At 44.9% G+C, this 20,030-nt stretch overlaps 1 protein-coding gene across 3 annotated transcripts in view; it reads right to left on the bottom strand.

Moving 5' to 3' along the window:
- FHL1 (four and a half LIM domains 1) overlaps positions 1–19,088 on the bottom strand; it is a 60,758-nt gene extending 41,670 nt beyond the window's left edge. Inside the window, exon 1 of one of the 3 annotated variants that reach the window (XM_079911447.1) lies at positions 18,959–19,088. The gene's annotated coding sequence lies outside the window, so the exon portion shown is untranslated. Of the gene's footprint in view, positions 1–13,982; positions 14,161–17,895; positions 17,992–18,958 lie in introns of those variants that run through there. The other 2 variants (XM_079911449.1, XM_079911448.1) reach the window with 2 other exon arrangements.
- Between the last annotated feature and the right edge of the window lie 942 nt (positions 19,089–20,030).

The raw sequence follows: 20,030 nt of genomic DNA, 5'->3' as shown, positions 1-20,030 counted from the left end.
ACATCAAATAAAAAAGCTTCTGCACAGCAAAGGAAATGATCAACAAAATGAAAAGGCAACCTACGGAATGGGAGAAAAATATTTGCAAATCATGTATCTGATCAGGAACTAGTATCCAAAATATACAAAGACCTCATACAACTCAATGGCAAAATAAACAATTCAATTTAAAAAATGGGCAGTGGAGCTGAATAGACATTTTCGCAAAGAACAAACACATGGCCAGCAGGTACATGAGAAGATGCTCAACATCGCTAATCATCAGGGAAATGCAAATCAAAACCACAATGAGATACCACCTCACACCTGTCAGAATGGCTATTATCAAAACACCACAAATAACAAGTGTTGGCAAGGATGTAGAGAAAAAGGAACCCTCTTACACTGTTGGTGGGAATGTTAATTGGTGCAGTCACTATGGAGAACAGTATGGAGGTTCCTCTGAAAATTAAAAAATAGAACTACCATATAATCCAGCAATTCTGTTTCTGGGTATTTATCCAAAGAAACTAACTCAAAGAGATATCTGCACCCCCATGTTCACTGCAGCACTACTTACGATAGCCATGATATGGAACAACCCACGTTCCTATCAATGGATGAATGGATAAAGAAGATGCAGTACATGTTTACGCAATGGAATGCTACTCAGACATAAAAAGAAGGAAATCTTGCCATTTGCAACAACATGGATGGACCTCCGGGGCATTATGTTAAGGGAAATTAGTCAGAGAAAGACGAATACTGCATGATCTCTCTTATACACAGCATCTAAAAATTTAAAAACAAAAAACAAGCTCATCGGTACAGAGAACAGATTGGCAGTTGCCAGAGGCAGGGGGTGGGGAAATGGGTGAAGGGGTCAAAAGGTTAAAAAAAACCAGACTGTACGTGTTTTCTGCGTATGTCTTTACATAACTGCTGGCTAATGAGCTTTATAAGACTAAAGAAAAGGAGAAAAACAAACAAAAAACTAAAACATTAAGAATACTTAGGAATAAAAAAGCCATCAATGACAGAATAAAGGGAACTAAAATGATCAGGCATGAGGAACAGTAGGAACAATGCAAAAAAAAAAAAACCCCAAAAGCCCCAAACCAAAAGCAAATTAAATGGTGAAATCCAGCAAGAAAAATGGAGCAGCAAACATTTGCTAAAGTCAAAAGGTAAAACCTCGAAATTCTTGCCCTTTGCCCTAATGTTCAATGGTATTTTTGTTTTGTTTTAAAAATATGGAGATTGATGTTCTTTCAGTGACTATTACAACGGTTCCCAAATAAAACAAATGATAAAATAAAAATTCACTTAATTGACTGATAGGCTTGAATTAGTCATTGCCAAGTTTACAACTTTCCCACAACTCCAAGCATTCTTTCATCAAGAGAAACAGGATTCCCCCCCCCGCCCGGCCCCGATGACCATGAGTAGCTTTGTGGACGACTATAATTTGTGTCTTTCTATAAGTCACTGGGGAATACACACCCCCCAAATTAGAACTCCAAAATCAAAGCAATGAGGGACAGAGGATAAGTACAGATGCGTAAAACGTGACCATTCTGATCGCTGCATCTGGAGAGCACTGGCTGTCCCAGAAGAGAGGAACTCCTGAGCCAAAGCCTCATTCTAACCCTGCCTTCACCCCACAGCTATCACCAAATCCTAGCCATCTGTCCTGCAAGAGAGCTTTCCTACTTTTTCTTCCTTCTAATCACATTTCTACATTCGCAATTTGGTTCATGATTACTTCACACCTAGACTACTTCACCAGACTTCCCGACTATGGACGCACTCCCGTCTTCGTAGAACCGCCAGAATCACCTTTCGAATGTACCACCTTGAACGGCTCACTCCCTTTCCCCCCAACTTTCCTCCATTGTAATCTGAAGGCCAAATTTCTAGCATGAAATTCAAGGCCTTCCAGTCATACTCGAACCCACTTTTCCCCTTCTCCCACACTCAGCTCTGGTTCTGGCTGACTCCGTGCCTCTGAGCTCTGTCACCCCTACCGAGTAACAGGCGCTCGGGTGCACGCCACCGTCCCTACACCAGTGATCCTCAAGTTGGCTGCCCCTGGGGAGCCAGAGCAACTAGTAACGTCTCGGTGCCCCCCGTGCTCGGTGCCCCCCGTGTTCCCCCAGAGGAATGTAATGGGCAGCCACGTTTGAGAACCGCCGCCCCGAATTCCTAGAGCCCACAGTCAAAGTTCAGTGGGCGTGACAACCTCCGGGGGGGCGGGGATTATTAAAACACAAAGTGTTGAGCTGCATTCCCAGTGCTTCTGGTTCAGTAGGTCTGGGGTGGGGCCCCTGAATCTGCATTTCTAACGAGCTCCCAGGTAATGCTGATGCTGCTGGTCCAAGGACCCTACTTTGAGAAATACTGGTCTATAGTCATAACTAGTATAGTTATACAGTATAAATATATATATCATTTACACATAACAGTGACTATCATCTGCATACTTCATCTGGCAAAGGAGAAGGTACCGTCTTCTGGAATCCTATTACTGCCTTGTACTGTTGTTTACCTTTTGAGCCCATTTGTTCGTGAACCAATCTATAGAAAGTCTTAGGGATTATCCAGTCCGATTCCCTTTTTATAAAGTAAGTACTGAGGGGAAGTACTTTGCCCAGGGATCAGATGGTTATCGGTAGAACTTGGGCCAGGATTCAACACTCCCGACTCCCTCCTCCTCCCTCTCAGCGCAGTACTCTTCCCACCACATCCTCTAATCCCAATTAGAATGGATGTTCCTTCCTTGAGGAGATCCTTTTTGCTTTTGACGTCCCCCACAGCATCTAGCACACAGAGCAAGCAGTCAGTAAACGTTTGCTGCTTTCATTTGAGGAAGTGTTCGGACTCATACTCTAGAAGCTGCCTTTGGTACCCTATGAACTGTTTCCTTACGTGCTGGCCACTGGGCGGCCCTGCTCCCATCAATTAGCCGCAGAATAAATCCTTCACATCGGCATGCACGCAGCCAGTGTCTGCTATAGGGACAATCACACACATGTAAAGGAAAATTATAGGGTTTTAAAAGTGGAAGGAGCGATAAGTTTATAAGGTGACACAAATCAACTTTCAAGTTATATGTCAGAAACTTTTACAAGTACCCCAAGTTCCACGTGACACCCAACAGGCCCACGCAGCTGTAACAGCCCGGCAGTGGGCGAAGTCTGGGCTGGACGGCTTCAGCCAAGGGGCCCTGACTTTTTGGTGCTGAGGTCCTGCCTCCTTGTTCCTTCACAGAAAATCCACAAGTAACTGAATCAAGGGTAAACAGGAGATAGAGGGGAAGGGAGATGAAGAGCAGCCGAAGGGCAGCGAGCGGCGACTGGGTGAGCAACGGGGGGCAAGAGGACGGTGTGACACACCCGCCCTGCCTGCCATCGCCACTGCACCTCCGCAGGCCTTCGAGCTATTTCCAGCAGCCTGGCTGAGGGGAGCATGACTGGGCCCGGCCTCCTGACTGACCGGGCCTGTCTACACCTGTGGGGCAAACACAGGATGCTCTGGTGACTTCTGCCGCCTCTACAATGGACAGGAAGTGCTGTACAATCATGTCAGCTCACAGAACCTGGTGTCAGGCGTGAGCACAAGGAATGCAGCGGCTGTGCCACCACTTGGTTCACCACCAGCCCACAGTAACCCGTGACCTTGGCAGCCAAACTGGAATCCCCAGCCTCCATCATGGACTGTGGCTCAAGGGAGAGGTTCTCTCTGTCTCCTCTTTCCCCTTCTCTAATAACAGGTATAACAATGAGCATACGTAACAGATCCATACATTAAAAGTTTTCTTCCGATATACAATAAAATTTAATAAGTTAAATAGGTGATCTCTATAACCAACTCCCCCCTTCATGAGTATTTTCGCAGCTAACTGTATGAAGTTTTTGACTCTGGGTCTAATCACAGACCTGATGGACGCATTCCGTGAACAACCATATCCCCAAGACATCCATTCCTTGATTCCTTCACTGCCATCATTTATATTCCAACTCTTGATGCTTTCTCAATTTTTCCTCTTCCAGTGACTTTAACACCATCCTAATGTTTGCTTGTCTCCCTCAGCCTCAATGTCCTTCTCAGGCTTGACCCCCCCCCCCCCCCCACCTACTAACGCCTACAGAGAACGTTCTGTTTACACAGCCAACTCAAGGAAGCAACATGTACTTGTAGTTGCTCGTAAGAATCAGCCAGGTCAAAAAGAAAGAATCAGCCAGTTCCAGTATACAGAAACCACTGGCAAGAAGACCTTAAAAGACCTCATCTTTTCACATAGCTTTACTGTCACACTGGCCATGCTGAGTAATTGCCCAGAGGTTCTGGTCTCAGGTCCATGCTTCTACAAGCCAAGCAACAGCCTTTGGCCGAAAGCAATCAAACTCTGACCTGGATATTGGCTGCAAGCGTTGGCATGAGCTCACCGATTGTCACTGTTGCTAGTGATACCACAAATGCAAGGGTCAAAAAAGGGCTCACTGGGTTGTAGGGCACAGAATTTGTCAAGCCCGGGGCTCCACTCCACCACAAAGATGGCACGATGCCCCAGTGGTGGCAGACAAAGTCCCGACGCAGTGCTCACACTAACCTGCTCAGTAACTCTTGTGCAACCAGACAGTGGTGAACAGCGCCGGGCAGCTCTCCCGGGAACTCACATTTTCACTATTCAGGGGACCCACAGTCCAAGTTACAGCACTCACGAAGAGACACTTCTCTTACATTACTAGTACGTAAAAGCAAACACTGCGCTTTTATCTACAAATTAATAATAAAAAGTGACTGATATATTCATTGTCTTTCTGAATCCCAAGTGAAAAATAATAGATTTAAAATAGATTTCTTAAAAGCAGTTTTAGATTTACAGAACTGAGCAGAAAGTATTTTCCACATACCTCCACAATACCTCCTTCCCAGTTTCCTCTATCTTTAATATCCTGCATTACTGTATTTTTTTTTACAGTTGATGAGCTATCACTGATACATTATTATTAACTAATGTCAATAGTTTACATTAGGGTTCATTCTTTCTGCTGTGCATTCCATAGATTTTGACAGATGCTGAAGTTTTTTTGTTTTTTGAAACAAAACAAAAAAACCCAACCCTTTCCGGGAATTCCCTGGCGGTCCAGTGGTTAAGACTCCCACACTTCCACTGCCCAGTGCCTGGGTTTGATCCCTGGTAGGGGAACTAAAATCCCACAAGCCGCGTGGTGTGGCCAAAAACAAACAAACAAACAAACACCAAACGAAAAAACGTTTCCAGTACCTTCTGAGGAGCAATAAATCTCCTTACCTCAAGACCATTTTAATTGCTGTAGCTTTGTAAAGGCAAGTTTCACAGGAACGCTGTAATGTACATCATTCATTTCTTTTCAGTGATTCATGGTTTCAAAGACTGACTATAACATAGCCCTGCAAACATATTCAACTCTGATTATGTGAAAACCAACCATTCACAACTCTCAGACCTCCAGTATGGCCCCAAAAAAACGAGTCTGAAGAAATTCTTGGACCACAAAACAAAAAGTAAGAAAAACAGTCTCCAAGATGACATCTGACATGTTGGAATTAGTCTGCTGATGACTTGGTCTGGAGATGTTTATAAAAACAGCTTTGTCATGAGAAAGCAGAGCAGTGTAAGAGAAGTAGCATCGGGAGACAGAAAAGAGGAGGAAGAAAACTGGGAAAGGAAAGCAGGGACGGGCAGAAACAGTCGAAATCGGGAGTGGCAGATGGACACGAGATGCAGGACAGAGTGGCAGCAATGGAAAGGAGAGCCAGCTAGACATAAAAGGACGGTGACAGGAATTATTTTGAGGGGGTGAGTGAGGAAGGGACAAAGTGCGTCTCAACACTCTAGCCCTTAAATTGCCTAATCATTCATTCAACTGAATATATCAATGGGAAAGCAACATTCAGCATGTTAAAAGCCGGCTTTGCACGTTAAGTGTGTAAAGATGGTACACCTTCCATCCACTGAAAATTCCCTCTGAAACCCATTTCAAATCTTTTGGAAGGCTCTAGGGATAGGGTTATTCCTGAATGATGATTACATACACACACTAGCTGGAGGTATAGACCTACAGGTGTAAAACATTTATTCTGATGCTTTCATTTTTAATTTATGAATAAGTGTGAAGCAAAATTCAAATTAGTTTATTTGTCCTGTCCTTGGGGGATCTGACATCTCACCCTACCTACTTCAGAAGAACATATACTGCTTCTCTGTTTTATCAGGATTGTTTCTCTCTTGGTTCTGATTTCCCTTCAATCCAAGTATGTAACGAGGCTATTCAATGAAGAGACTGTGGTTTACTTGCAGGCAAAATCTTCAGTACTCGCCTTTAGGCCACCAGGGAAAGGTTCTAAGAAGTCAAACCTGGAATCTCCTTGTCACATTATTTGATCTTAAACATAGAGAAGAAAACAGCGTTCTGGATTTAGAGCTGGTCTTTGGATTGAGAAAGATCCAGAAACTTTCAAATCTCAGTTTATAGAAAGCAGCTCTCACACAAAAGCAGATCAGTGGTTGCCTGGGGAAGGATGCGCTGCAAAAGGCTCTATGCCTCTGCCGCAACTTGTGAAGTTGTATGCCTTAACTGGATGCAGCTTACTGTACATAAATGATACTCCATACAGTGGGTATTAAATCATCTTGATAATCATTCCACAGTGTACACGTGTATCAAATCATCACATTGTACACTTCATTTTTTTCTATTTTCTTGTTATTTTTTAAACCATTTTTTAAATTGAAGTATAGTTAATTTACAATGTTGTGTTAGTTTCAGGTGCACAGCAAAGTGATTCACTTATCCATATATGAATATATCTATTCTTTTTCAGATGCCTTTCCATTACAAGATATGGAATATAGTTCCCTGTGCTATACAGTAGGTCCTTGTTATCTATTTTGTTTTTAGTGTGTTTTTTTTATAAATCTATACTTTCATTAAGACAAAAACTGACAGTGTTGGTATGAAGTTTAACAGTTAAACAAAAGTTTTCACAGAAACCTAACACATGCCTAAAATGATTTTACAGTGGAGTTCTAGATGCAGGTCTAGACGATGTCAAGAACTGATGGATCTCATGATTCAAGACAGCATTTTGGGTTTTAGTTAATTCTTAGGATTAAAAAAAAATTGTTTTGTTTTAAAGTGAACCACTGCCCCAGTATGAAAGTTTAATCTTCTCCTGAGACCAGGGCTTCAGAAATCATTCAACTCCTGAAGTGATTCAGTGAATTTGTGCTGTCAGTGACTGAACCCTGCCACCAATGGTTTCAAAGTTCAAAAAACAGAGGCTCCAGGAGTTTTCCACCCTAAGAGCATCGGCCCTTGCCTTTCCCTACTCTCCCACCTCCTATACCACCCTCTGCCCTTCCCCAAATACTTCAGCCAGTGGCTTGGGTGGAGAAGCTGACATTTATAACTTCGTAACTGGAAAAGAAAGGGTCTTCTTGTCAATTTCAAGAATTAGCACCTCTAAGACAGAATGACCTGCCTGCATATACACTCCAATAAGACTTTTCCTCCTCAACCAGTTTCCATCCCACAGACCACAGCTTTGGTAACTTCTTAACTGGCTTAGTCCTTTGTTGGGAACAGCATTAAGCTCAGGCAGGGAACACGTTGGCTTCTAAGTTTCAGGCATTCATAGCTTTTAAACAGTGTCTCAGTCCTCATTTAGGCTGCCAATGACATTTTTTGAAAGGATGAAATATTCTGGACACAGAACCAAATCATCATTAGTTGTTCTTTCCTTTGTTTCACCACTTCCCCCATCAGGCCCCAAATTTTAACAAAAATGACCCTAACCCACCTCCCTTCTTTCCCACCTCATCCCTCCCGCCCCAAATAATACACCAGTAATACTCAAAAACTACATACATGCTATGCTGTAAAAGTGCAGAGTGAACACTATTGGGAAGAAGGCTGTGGGTTGTGGAGATGCTCTTTGAAGATCTACAGTATCTTTTGCTCTCCCACATCTCATTCTGCAAGTTTTGTCCTTCATAGAAAGCCCTTTGCTTTTCTCAGCAAAGTTCAGAGTGGGTTGCCTTGAAACACTGACCGTCCTTCCCCTCCACTGGGATGGGTGTGCAAACTATACAGCATGGAGCGTTTTTAAAGCACTTGGGCTGCTGTAGGGCACAGAAGCTATACTGGCTCTTCAAAGGACATCTTCTCAAGCCCCCTCTACAGTGTCAAGACAAGTAGAACTCCTTCTTTCCCCACTTGAAACCCAGTCAGATGTGACAGGGGCTGGTACTCAGGAGAGTTAATTCTTGTCATCTTTTTTGTCATCATCCTCCGAGGGGTAGGAATGCCACGTCAGCCTTTCCTCATAGGAGGATATGACAACCTGTGGGCACTTGACATTGGCCTCCTTGGCAGGGACCAGGTCAGCCTCATCAGTTTTTCCACTTCGTCAGGAACATGAGTTCTCCACTGGAGTCTGTAGCTCCAATAATCTGCTCCGGTTCCAAACCCCGGGCAAAGCCTCGTGGCTTTTCTGACTCTTCTTTCTTCTTTGGTTTGCTCTCCTCCCCCTTATCTTGCACATCAGAATCAGCTTTGCGCTTGCCTCCCTCTGATTTATCTGTCTCGTGTGCTGTTTTCTGTGATGCAGGAACTCAGCAATGAGGCCGGGGCGATCCAGGTTTTCTACTGGTTCCCATGTGCTGTCCTCATCGGAGGACCCCTTCCACTTTAGGAGGTGCTCCACTTGGCCCTTTACCACTTGACGCTCGAGAACTTTTTCCACCACTTGTTCTTCTTCCTCTTCTTCTAGCACCTCCTCCACTTTCTTCTTGTTTTGTTTTCCCCACAGTGCCCTCCAGCTTTCCGGTATAAAGGGTGAGGCTGCTCAGAGCGAGAGGAATCGGTGCCGCGCTACCGGCGCATCTTGTCGGGCTGGCCGGGGGAGTGGCGACCAGAAAAGCAACAAGCCTGCTGACCGTGGCTGAGCCTCTCCCTGAAGCGTCCCTCCCCTCAGCCGAACCTCTGTTTTGTATACGGTAGTGTGTATCTGTTCATCCTAAACTCATCTATTGTAACTTATTTAAAATAGATTTATTTATTGTACCATGTGGTACACTTTAACTATATACAATTATATCTATTATTCTTTAATAAATTGGGGAGGGTTTGATATTTTAAAAGTGTCTCTAACAAAGGCCGACTGCTTTATCTGTAGATGCGAGTATGCATTTTCACCTCCTATTAGCTGGGCTGCTTGGCTTCTTTCCTTAGTGTGGTTAGGTGTGCTTACTACACTGGAAAATTCTGCATCTTATGGCCTAGAAGGGAAGGGCCTAGAATTTGAAAATTTGAACTGACCCTGGCATCTGGAGACACAGAACCTTTGACAAGGAACTTAAAGTGTCTCCTTAGCTTCTAGAAGCCATCTGCCTGAGGACATTTTATAAAAATCGTTTTAAGTATGTGAAACTACCATTATTTACAGGGTGTTTCTTACAAACTATTGAAAAACATAAATTTTTGTTAATTCAAATGTCTAAATCCACTACTATGGCTTAGTGATACAAAAATTTTTGGAATTTATGTGTGTGTGTGTGTGTGTGTGTGTGTGTGTGTGTGTGTGTGTGTATACGCTTTAGTCTCTAAGAAACCTGGGAGGGGCACCTGTTACATCAGTTCAACTGGTCACACGAAAGTACAGATGATTGATTATGTCTATAGACAGACGCTGGCCATCAGCTTCCCAAACAAGAATAAAGTCTAATACTAGACCCGGCAGAGATTCAGTGAAAAACCAGCCCTTAACCTCTTCCTAATAAATCACACATTTTTAATCTGACAGGAGCCAAGCAGCCTTATCCGCACTCTAAAAGTGAAAGTGAATAACAAAACTTGTTAATCGAGTAGAGAAATTTACTTTTGTACCATCCTCGTCAAAACAACCTTGACGGTAACATCTCTACACTCCCATCTATCATGTCCTTAGTACTGAAAAGCACAATTAGAACTCGGTGGATATTGCAAATTCTTGTGATTAGAAGGTCTATGGAACATTTTATGCTTTGAATATATGTAAGAACCAGAGTTTTTTTGGTTTGTTTTATTTTTGGTTTGTTAATTTAATTTTTTTAACATCTTTATTGGAGAATAATTGCTTTATAATGTTGTGTTAGTTTCTGCTGTATAACAAAGTGAATCACCTATATGCATACATATATCCCCATATCCCCTCCCTCTTGCGTCTCCCTCCCTCCCACCCTCCCTACCCCACGCCCCTCTAGGTGGTCACAAAGCACCGAGCTGATCTCCCTGTGCTACGCAGCTGCTTCCCACTAGCTGTCTATTTTACGTTTGGTAGTGTATATATGTCCATGCCACTCTCTCACTTTGTCACAACTTACCCTTCCCCCTCCCCATACCCTCAAGTCCATTCTCTAGTAGGTCTGTGTCTTTATTCCTGTCTTACCCCTAGGTTCTTCATGACATTTTTTTCCTTAAATTCCATATATATGTGTTAGCATACGGTATTTGTCTCTCTCTTTCTGACTTACTTCACTCTGTATGACAGACAGGTCCATCCACCTCATTACAAATAGCTCAATTTTGTTTCTTTTTACGGCTGAGTAATATTCCATTGTATATATGTGCCACATCTTCTTTATCCATTCATCTGTCATTGGACACTTAGGTTGCTTCCATGTCCTGGCTATTGTAAATAGAGCTGCAGTGAACATTCTGGTACATGACTCGCTTTTTTTTTTATATATCTTTATTGGAGTATAATTGCTTTACAATGGTGTGTTAGTTTCTGCTTTATAACAAAGTGAATCAGTTATACATATACATACGTTCCCATATCTCTTCCCTCTTGCGTCTCCCTCCCTCCCACCCTCCCTATCCCACCCCTCTAGGCGGTCACAAAGCACCGAGCTGATCTCCCTGTGCTATGCGGCTGCTTCCCACTAGCTATCTATTTTACATTTGGTAGTGTCCATATGTCCATGCCACTCTCTCACTTCATCCCAGCTTACCCTTCCCCCTCCCCGTATCCTCAAGTCCATTCTCTACGGCTGCATCTTTCTTCCTGTCCTGCCCCTAGAACCAGAGTTTTTAGGTGCGTGAATAAAATATAAATCCCACAAAATGTAGAGTGCTGGCAACCAAGACTTACTTTGACTGCTCTTTTCTTTTCCTAGGTTTCACTGCACTTACAAAGCCGGTACACGTGTATCTTCTATCTGTGTATTTTACACCCATAGTAGCTCCAAAATGAAGCTCAAGCAAATCTCATTGGTTTAAATACAGAGCAAAACCCATTTCCAGAAGAGCAGTACAGTGTGCTGCAGGAAGCTGGGAAGAGCTGGCGGCTCGCTGACAATGCACATATTCATTAGCAGGCAATAATGAGGAACAGGAGGGGAAACTACTTCACAGCACAGCCCTATAGGCAAGGGGACAATTTTCTCACTTGTTCCAATAGTAAGCCTTTGGCAGTGAGTATCCATATTCATTATTTCACGTAGCTTTAGCGTTTGCGGGAGCCCTGGCCACAGAAAAGGGATGATTTTGTGTTCACAGGTTTACATGTGTACACAGCCTATGTAATCTCCAGATGTATTTTGTTGAATTCTATTCTAACAGTGACATTTCTGTATCAAGGGACACCAGATCTCACCCGACACCTGTTCTGGAGAGCAGCTTCCCTGACCATCCTAGGCTGGAAAACGGACCTGGCCCAGGTTGGGGGTAACTGTAATACTGGCCAATGCGGGAAGGGGAAGACGCAGCGGCAGGTAAACTTGATGACGACTCTGGAGCCCGGAAAAATTAAAGTGGGCAGAGTTCATTGGACCGAAAAAAGGTCACCCTGAGAGTAAAATAGACACCCAGGCAAAAGAGACACGAAGAGAGAGGGGCCCACACAGCTACAGAAAGCACAAAGAGGGTGAAGAAAGAAAGGGCGGGAAGCTGAAGAACTTATTTTTATTTTTTAACAGCGCCAGATTTAAAACAACGACCGCATGTGAGGGTGCGCGCGCATGGCGCTTGTGCCAGCATTGGCCATAACTTCCTGAGTTTGGAAGCAAATGCACTCTTTACAATTTCTTTCCCACAATTTGAACTTTACCACAATTTTAACAGACATTTCGTTTTATAAAGGAAAAGAAAACTTTCATGCAGCGATGGCTCCAATTGGGGTCTTTCAGGCTAGTATGTGTAAAGACTCTTACGAAGTCGTTGCTGCATTTCTGTGACTATGCATATTCCGTAGGCCTTGGTACTTGTACTTGCTCCCTAGGCCAGAGGAAATTAAAGGCTAGATGCACAAAAGAGGCTCCCCACCACTAATATTCAATTTCAGTAAAGCAAATAATATGATAAATTTCTGCAAACAACTGTTTTGATCATTTTCTGAAATTAGGAAAAAATTGGCCTTTTTGGTATCCTTCAGTATACAGTTAATATACTTTCACCATAATACCTTGTTCTTTTGAGGGACAAGCCAACAAAAAGTTCTGGCTGTGAAGAGTTTTTAATTAGGAAATTAAAACTTACCTTCGTATGGAGGACCTAAAACTTCAAATTGGAACTCTGACATTAACACATCACATGACCTTGGATCAGGTGTTTGGCCCCTTTGAGCCTCAGTTTTCTCACCTCTAAAACAAAGCAGGGGGGCGGGGTCTTGACAGCCCTTTCTAGCGCTGAAATTCTACTACTCAACTTGGAGGAGAAAGAATTTTAAGGAGCTTGCATGAGGAGGCCACATGATCATTCTCTAACTCTCGGGTGGCGTTCCCATTTCACTCTTCATGGCCATGACTTCTATCTAGAGATGCGACAGTAATTCAGAGGATCTTTTGGTAAAATTTTTAAAAAACCTTAGACTACACTTATAAGTTGGAGATTCTGCAATGGACTTGAGTCCACCATGAAAAAAATCACTGCATTTAACAAAGAAATACAAAACATTGTCACTAACTTCTGGGTGGTGGATTATAACTGATTTTTATTTTCTTTAGGCTTGTCTGTATTTTCTAAATTTCCCTACAATGAAAAAGTACCACTCTTATCATTTAAAAAATAGATTTTCAGAAGGATTAGTGCATTCTTGCAAGGTTTACCAGATCTCTCAAGTCTACTCTAAAATCACGGGGGGGCGGTGATATGAAGTCAGACAGTATCACAATGCGTGTCTGCACACAGTGGTTGATTACCCAAGTGGCTGGCCGCTGTAGTCAGAATCAGGACATTATTATTATAATCAGAATCTATGGCTCACAGTCCTACGTGGAAATCAAAACATACGTTTTATCTAAATAACTTTTTTTTTTCCAGCATCCTGGCCCTTGAGAAGCATGGTTAAAATTCCTTTCCAGTTTAAAGTAAATGAAATGAAACACGAGGTACTTCTTCTACCCACAAAAAAAAAAAAAAAAGCTTTCCAGACAAAATATGGTTGCTATTGGGCTGGGGTTTTTTTTTTTTCTCTTGCTATGCTCTAAAACACAACACATCAAAAGTTAAAATAAATATTTAGCTGTCAAAACAAAACACACCCCCCATATGGAAAACACAAATATTGAATTTGATGACGCTTGTTATAAAAACAACGTCCACAGCAAAAATAAATGTTTAAATTGTGTACAAAGACTACAAAACTAAATGCTATCATTGTTAAGTTCTATACGACAGTCCAAAAAAGGTTGAAGGTAAGCTGCGGAAAGGATATAAACATAATTAGGTAATTTCCAGCTTCACCACCATAAAAAGTACAATTTTCAAGGAAGACAGACAATAAAGTTCCCCCAAATGACAACTGCAGGCTCAGTGAGGGTAGATCTCTAGAACAAACTTCATGTTCAGCTGAATTCTCCTCAGTTGAGGAAGGTATAGCATTATAGTTCACCTCTCCATTCTCCACCTGGATGTGATCTGTGTCTACAACACATTACCTCCGAAACGACTTTTTACCCAGGACCAGTCACTCACCTCTCTGCAGCAGGGTCCTCGCCTCACTCCCCTTCAGCAACACCAAGCTCCAGACCAAGCAGCAAGGGACAGTGGCTTAGTCACAGGACTGAAGTTCAAATCCCAACTCTGCCGCTTATTAGTTGTGCAATCTTAAACAAGTTACTTAACTAACCTCATCTATGAAATGTGCATCATAACCACTCTGCAGAGTTCCTCTGAGGATCAAATTACATAATGGGTGTAAATTCAACCCACATATTTTCTAGAACTAGCGTAGGCCTTCAAGTAACCAGTTCCCTTTCGCCCCCTACTCCTGGCCACTTACTCCAAGTATGATCAAGTTTAACGTTCATGGTTTTAATTACTCTCCAGCAAACTCAATGGTATATATAGCACATGTAGTAATTTTAATTTTGTTAAGACTTTGAATAGAGCACACAGCAAGGGAGACAGTACGACATTGTGCTCAAAACCATGAACTTCTGAGGGGTAAGACAATCTCAATTTTGATGTCTCCTAACCGTGCCCAGCTGTGCAACCAAGGGCAAATTACTTTACCTCTCTGAGCCTGGTTCTTAATTTAAAAATGAAGAGACTAGACAAGGTATACAAGTGCCTGGCACAGAGCTAAGTACCATAAATGGTAGCTTCCATTGGTCTTCATGATTTGGGTCGATGTTCAGGTACTAGTCACTTTAAAGACTAGTAAAGTAAGCTTGGCCAACAACTCAGTCACATCAAGACACTGTTAGTGTTCTCTACTCTCCTGAAGTTAAGTTCTACTGCATTTCATAGAGGAAATTACATCAACCTTAGCACTACTGACAATTTGGGTCAGATGATTCTCCAGTGCGGGGGACTGCCCCTTGCATCCTAGAATGTTTAAGCCCCTTGCCTGACCTCTACCTACTAGACACACCCCAAGCTGTGACTGCCAAAACTGTCTCCAGACATTGTTCAATGTCTCCTAGGGGACAAAACTGCCCCAGTTAAAAACCACTCGTCTAGCACTTGCTGCAGATGGGACTTCTCGGTAGGCAGCCCTGCAGGAGGACAAAGGTTTACTCGCCCTCCCATTTAGTCTTATCTACTCCTCTGGGCTCCATCATTCATTAGTACCTGTAATTCAAAGGTGACCATAGAAAAATAAATTTTTGGGCCCAATTTGCTGTCAGAAGCTGCTTTAAGTCACAGGAAGGAATGCTGGCCTGGTTATCTTTTCACTACTCTATACAGTCATACAAAATGCTGAACTTTTAATATCAAGGAGTCTGCTATGTCCTAATTACTTTACATAAAACGTTAAAAGGTCATTGACCTTAAGATGACTTATAAACCATGTTATTACCCAAACTAAGTATGTCTTCATTGGGAAGGTGAGATGGAATTTATGCAGTGACTAATACCCTGGAAAGAAACGGCTCCCCTGTTTGCATGGCTAAAGCATGTTTACTGTACATAAAGTGCTATGTTAAAGTCCAAAAGACTCTGGACAACTCTTGATTATTCACAACGAATTCACTGTCTATTTTTCATTTTAATAACTGCACCAGAAAGCAGGAGCCATTTCTTATCCACTGTGCATCCCAGCACCTAGCACAGAGCCTCCAACAGAGGCGGTCACTCAGTAAATGTTGGTTGAATAAATAAATGGTCATATATTCTGCTTAATTAAGTACTCTGTTGAAAAAAAAAAAGAAACTTTCTTTGCTCTCGTTCAACAGGAGCTGAAAGAAAAGATCTTTTAAGAGAAAATAATTACAGTCTGCTCCCTTTTACTCCAAACCCAAACAACTGGAAAATTCAATTAACCAAAAAAATTTTGTAGGCAAAAGTTGGGGAAAGCAGCCAAACAGATAAGGCCCAAAGTTCAAGCAAGCACGAACATTTGTTCAACTCCCGCAAGATTATAAGAGCCAAAGCTGCTGGCACAAGAGGGCAAGGAGGCAGCCGGGAGGTGGAAGCAGGAAAACAGGGATGGATCAGCCTCAGGAGGTTAGCTGCCATCCGTCAGTGAACAGTTTTTTTGGTTTTTTTAACGTCAAAACTTTAGAGGTAAGAGTCAATGTCTTACGCAAAGCCTTGACTTACAAATTACTTTTCAAATGGATATGAGCAAAAATTTAAAGAATATTTAGAAAGATATCTGATCATATTTTTGTTAATTTTTCAAGGTTCCTTATCTTTTTTTTTTCCCTTCTCCAGTCCCGCAGGGCAAACAACAGGTTCTTAAAAAGCTGCGCAAAAGACACTCCATTTACTCTTTTTGTCTAGAGAAACTTAAGGCCCACCACCATCACATGCTTCTCTCTGCAAAAGACTTCACCACTCCCAGCATTCTATTCATAAGAGAAAAAAACAGTCAGATTTAAATTGTATTCTTAAAGTATTATTTTAAGATCATTGCCCAGTATATAGAATGGGTATCACATTAACATTAGAAATGGTGCAAATAATAGTGTTTAAATGCATTCTCGGGGCTTCCCTGGTGGCACAGTGGTTAAGAATCCGCTTGCCAATGCAGGGGACACAGGTTCGAGCCCTGGTCCGGGAAGATCCCACATGCCGCGGAGCAACTAAGCCCGTGCACCACAACTACTGAAGCTTGTGCACTTAGAGCCCGTGCTCTGCAACAAGAGAAGCCACCGGAATTAGAAGCCCGCACACCGCAACGAAGAGTAGCCCTCGCTCGCCGCAACTAGAGAAAGCCCGTGTGCAGCAACGAAGACCCAACACAGCCAAAACTAAATAAATAAAATAAATAAATTTATAAAAAACAATAAATGCATTCTCGTCCACCTTTGAGACCAAAACCTCTATTTCCACTTAAAACATTTCCAGTTTATCATTTCCAGTACACAAGTAAATTATCATGTTTAAGTGGTCCATTAGTTTGATCCATATTAAATTAGCTTCAATTTCCTGGTATCATATAAGAGGAATTTTCCCAATTTAAATCTTACACCATTTTTTAAAAGTTTCACTCAAAAATCTAGACTTGGTTAAAAAAAACCCAAAAAACAAAAGAGCGCTTTCCTTCTCCAAAAATTCAATATGGGAATGGCAGCCTAGAATTTCAAAAACCATATATGGTTACAGAATCCATATGGTAGTCTTAGACTATATACTTATTGGTAGGTGGTTCACACAAATCATGGCGTATCTGACCAATTTCCTGTTGCATAAAGATTATATTTGCTCTGAAAAATGTTAAATAAGCATTTTTAAAGACTGAAGGTAAAGACTAGATTGGAACCTTATGTAACCAAAATGGGAAAGCACGTATAGCATCACCACATTAAAGGCCTAAACCTTTTCAATATGTATTCTTCCTAAGCAAATATGAGCATGAGTTTCCAAAGGCAAAGCTACCATCCCAGAAGCCCTTGCTTCCTCAGTGTAAAGAATGGGGAGGGTTCTGTTCCTGGAGACGAGCTGGGGAGGGAAAGGCTTTGCAAAATTCCAAGGGGCTCATAATTTAAATGTATGCTATTCTGCAAATGTTCACATTTCCAAAGAACAACATAAAATTTACATTAAAACTGTCTTAATCAAGATAACGAAAAAACATTATTCCTGGTGCTCTATAAGCTTGCCATAGATTTGATAACCCAGGAAAGAATTACAGGCAATTACAAAATGATGGCTCCAATTAGGAAATCTGGATCTATTCCAAATTCAAATCAAAGGGGGCTCAGATAATCCCGATGGAGTAATTTAAATGAATATAGGGGACTTCCAGCAAAGACATACGTTTATTCTATTACTACGTCTTCTGAAAGCCAAGCAAAATGCTACAACGACGTATCTCTTGCACTTCAGGAAATTAAAAAACCAAACCTGGAGTCCCCTTAATAAACCTTGTTCTCTTCTTTTCCCAAGGGGTCTCGCTGGTACAGGGTTTTTATTGTAAAGGGCAATCAAAACAAACCTGAGAATCCCTCACAGTCTCAAACGCAGAAGATAATATAGCACCGAACACGAACCACACACAATCTTTCCTTGCTGATTTCCAAACCTCCACCTAGTCCTGGATGCCTGAGAAGAGGCCGCGAGGAATGGAAGAGAAAGAGAAACTTCGAAAGCAGAAACCTCTCTCCCAGAGCCTAGAACAGACGGCACCTTGTAGGGATTTCACGCTTTCTGAGACGGAAAGGTCACACCCTGCAGTTTTGAAAATCCACCTTCTAAGGCTCAACCCATGTTACAAAACCTTCCTCCTGCTTCTCTAGGTTTCGCGCTGAAGCTGAAACCCCCCCTCCCCCCACCCCCATTCGCCAACACCCTCCCCCCGCCATCCCCTTAGAGAAGAACCAGCGCGGCTCCCCCCTCCTCCCCACCACAGCATCCCCGACGAGCAAACCTTGGAAGCCCCTCACCTCCACTCCCTCCCACGCCCACCCCCGCCCACCTCGTCGTGCGAACCGAGGCCGGTTCCCCTTCACTCCCTCCCCGTCCTCGAGGAGGAAACCGAGGGGAGCCCTCTACTTCATCTTCACCCGCTCTCCCCACCGTCTACCTCTCTCCCAGCCGGTTATCCTCGTTGAGAAAACCGAGAGGTGCCCCCCACCTCGCCCCACTCCCCCCACTGCCCGCCATCCTCGGGCAGAAAGCCCAGGGAACCCCTTCCCTCTCTCTCCACTCCCCACCATTCCGCAGAGGAAACCAGGGAGAGCCCCCTCCTCCCTCCCGCTTCCCCCACCTCCAGGCGCTCCCGGTCCCCTCCGCCCGCCACCCCTGCGGCGAGAGCCCGAGGGAGGCTGAGGCACGCACCGGCGGGAGGGCAGAGGAGGGGACCCCGCGGCCGGCCATCCCGCAGCCCCCGTCCCCGGCCGGCCGGCCGGCCGAGGCCCGAGGCCCCAGATACCCGCCCCGGGGGCCAGCCCGCGACCGGCGGCGGCGGGGCAGGAGGGCAGCCGCTCCCCCGGGACGCGGGCCCGCTGGGCGGGAGGCACACACGCATGCACGCACACGCGGAGAGAAAGCGGGCTTACAGCCTGGGGATGCTCGCCCGCGCGGCTGTCTCGGCGGCGGCCGCTGCCTGCACCGAGGCCAAGGCGCGGCGGCGGCGTCGGCGGCTGCGGACTGAGCCCCCTCGGCCGGGCGGTGGATCTAGGGCGCGGGAGGGGCGCGAGGGGAGGGGCACGTGGGGGAGGCGGGGAGGGAGGGCGCGCGCGCGCGCGGGGGCGGGGGCGGGCGCGGCTGGCCCGGGGCGGGGCGGGGCGTGCGCCAGCCGGGGCTCGGCCTGCGGGGGCTGCGGTGCGGGGCGCGCGCGCGCGCGCGGGAGCCGGCCCGGCCGGGGGCCGGGCGAGGGCGCCACGCAACCCGTGCGGCCACGTGCCTCCGTCTCGGGGGGCGGCCCGCTGACTGCAAGGCGCGGCCGCGCGGGGAAGGTGGCTGCGAGGAGACAGGGGCGAGCGCTTTCCTGGAGGGCCGGCTCCCGCCCCGGAGGCCGAGGGGAGGGCGGGCTGGGGGCGCCCGGGGACCCCCGCCCTCGCGCCGCAGCCCTCGAGGCCGGCGGGGAGTCACGAGTCACTGCAGGCAGCCGCGGCCGGCGCTGGGGAGATGGGAGCAACAAAGAGAGTCGAGCGAAGGTGGCCTCACCGGTGGCCTACGCTAGCCAGCACACCCCCTGCAAAGCGGCCCGTGTCCGGAGCGCACCCGGATTCGGCCCAGACTGCAGGAGCCCCGTGGTTCTGAGGGACGCCGAAGGACCCACCGGCGACCCTTTCCCTTAGTAATCGGCCGGGGGGAGCGAAAGGAGTCCCATCATGAGCCCAAAGCTACCATACAGAGGGCTTTGCATCATTCGAAAAAGCACTGATGGCAAAGCGGCACGTGGCTACTCATTCATTCACTCAGCCTTCGGTTTACTGGGCCCTCACCGTGTGCCAGGCACAGTGCCAGGCGCTGAGGATACATGGCAGAGTCAAGCAGAACACCCGCCACCCTGCCTTGGGAGCTTGCAATCTAGTGGGGAGACAGACGATTAAGAAGTGAGAAAATAATCAAATTTGGGATTAGGCCTGTGCAGCAAAAGGAGAGGGTGCAAATTGTGTGGTTAGG

Source organism: Stenella coeruleoalba (assembly GCF_951394435.1).
Source record: "Stenella coeruleoalba genome assembly, chromosome: X".
NCBI lineage: Eukaryota > Metazoa > Chordata > Mammalia > Artiodactyla > Delphinidae > Stenella > Stenella coeruleoalba.
Note: the sequence above shows the minus strand (reverse complement) of the source record. Positions and strands in the feature narration are given on the sequence as shown.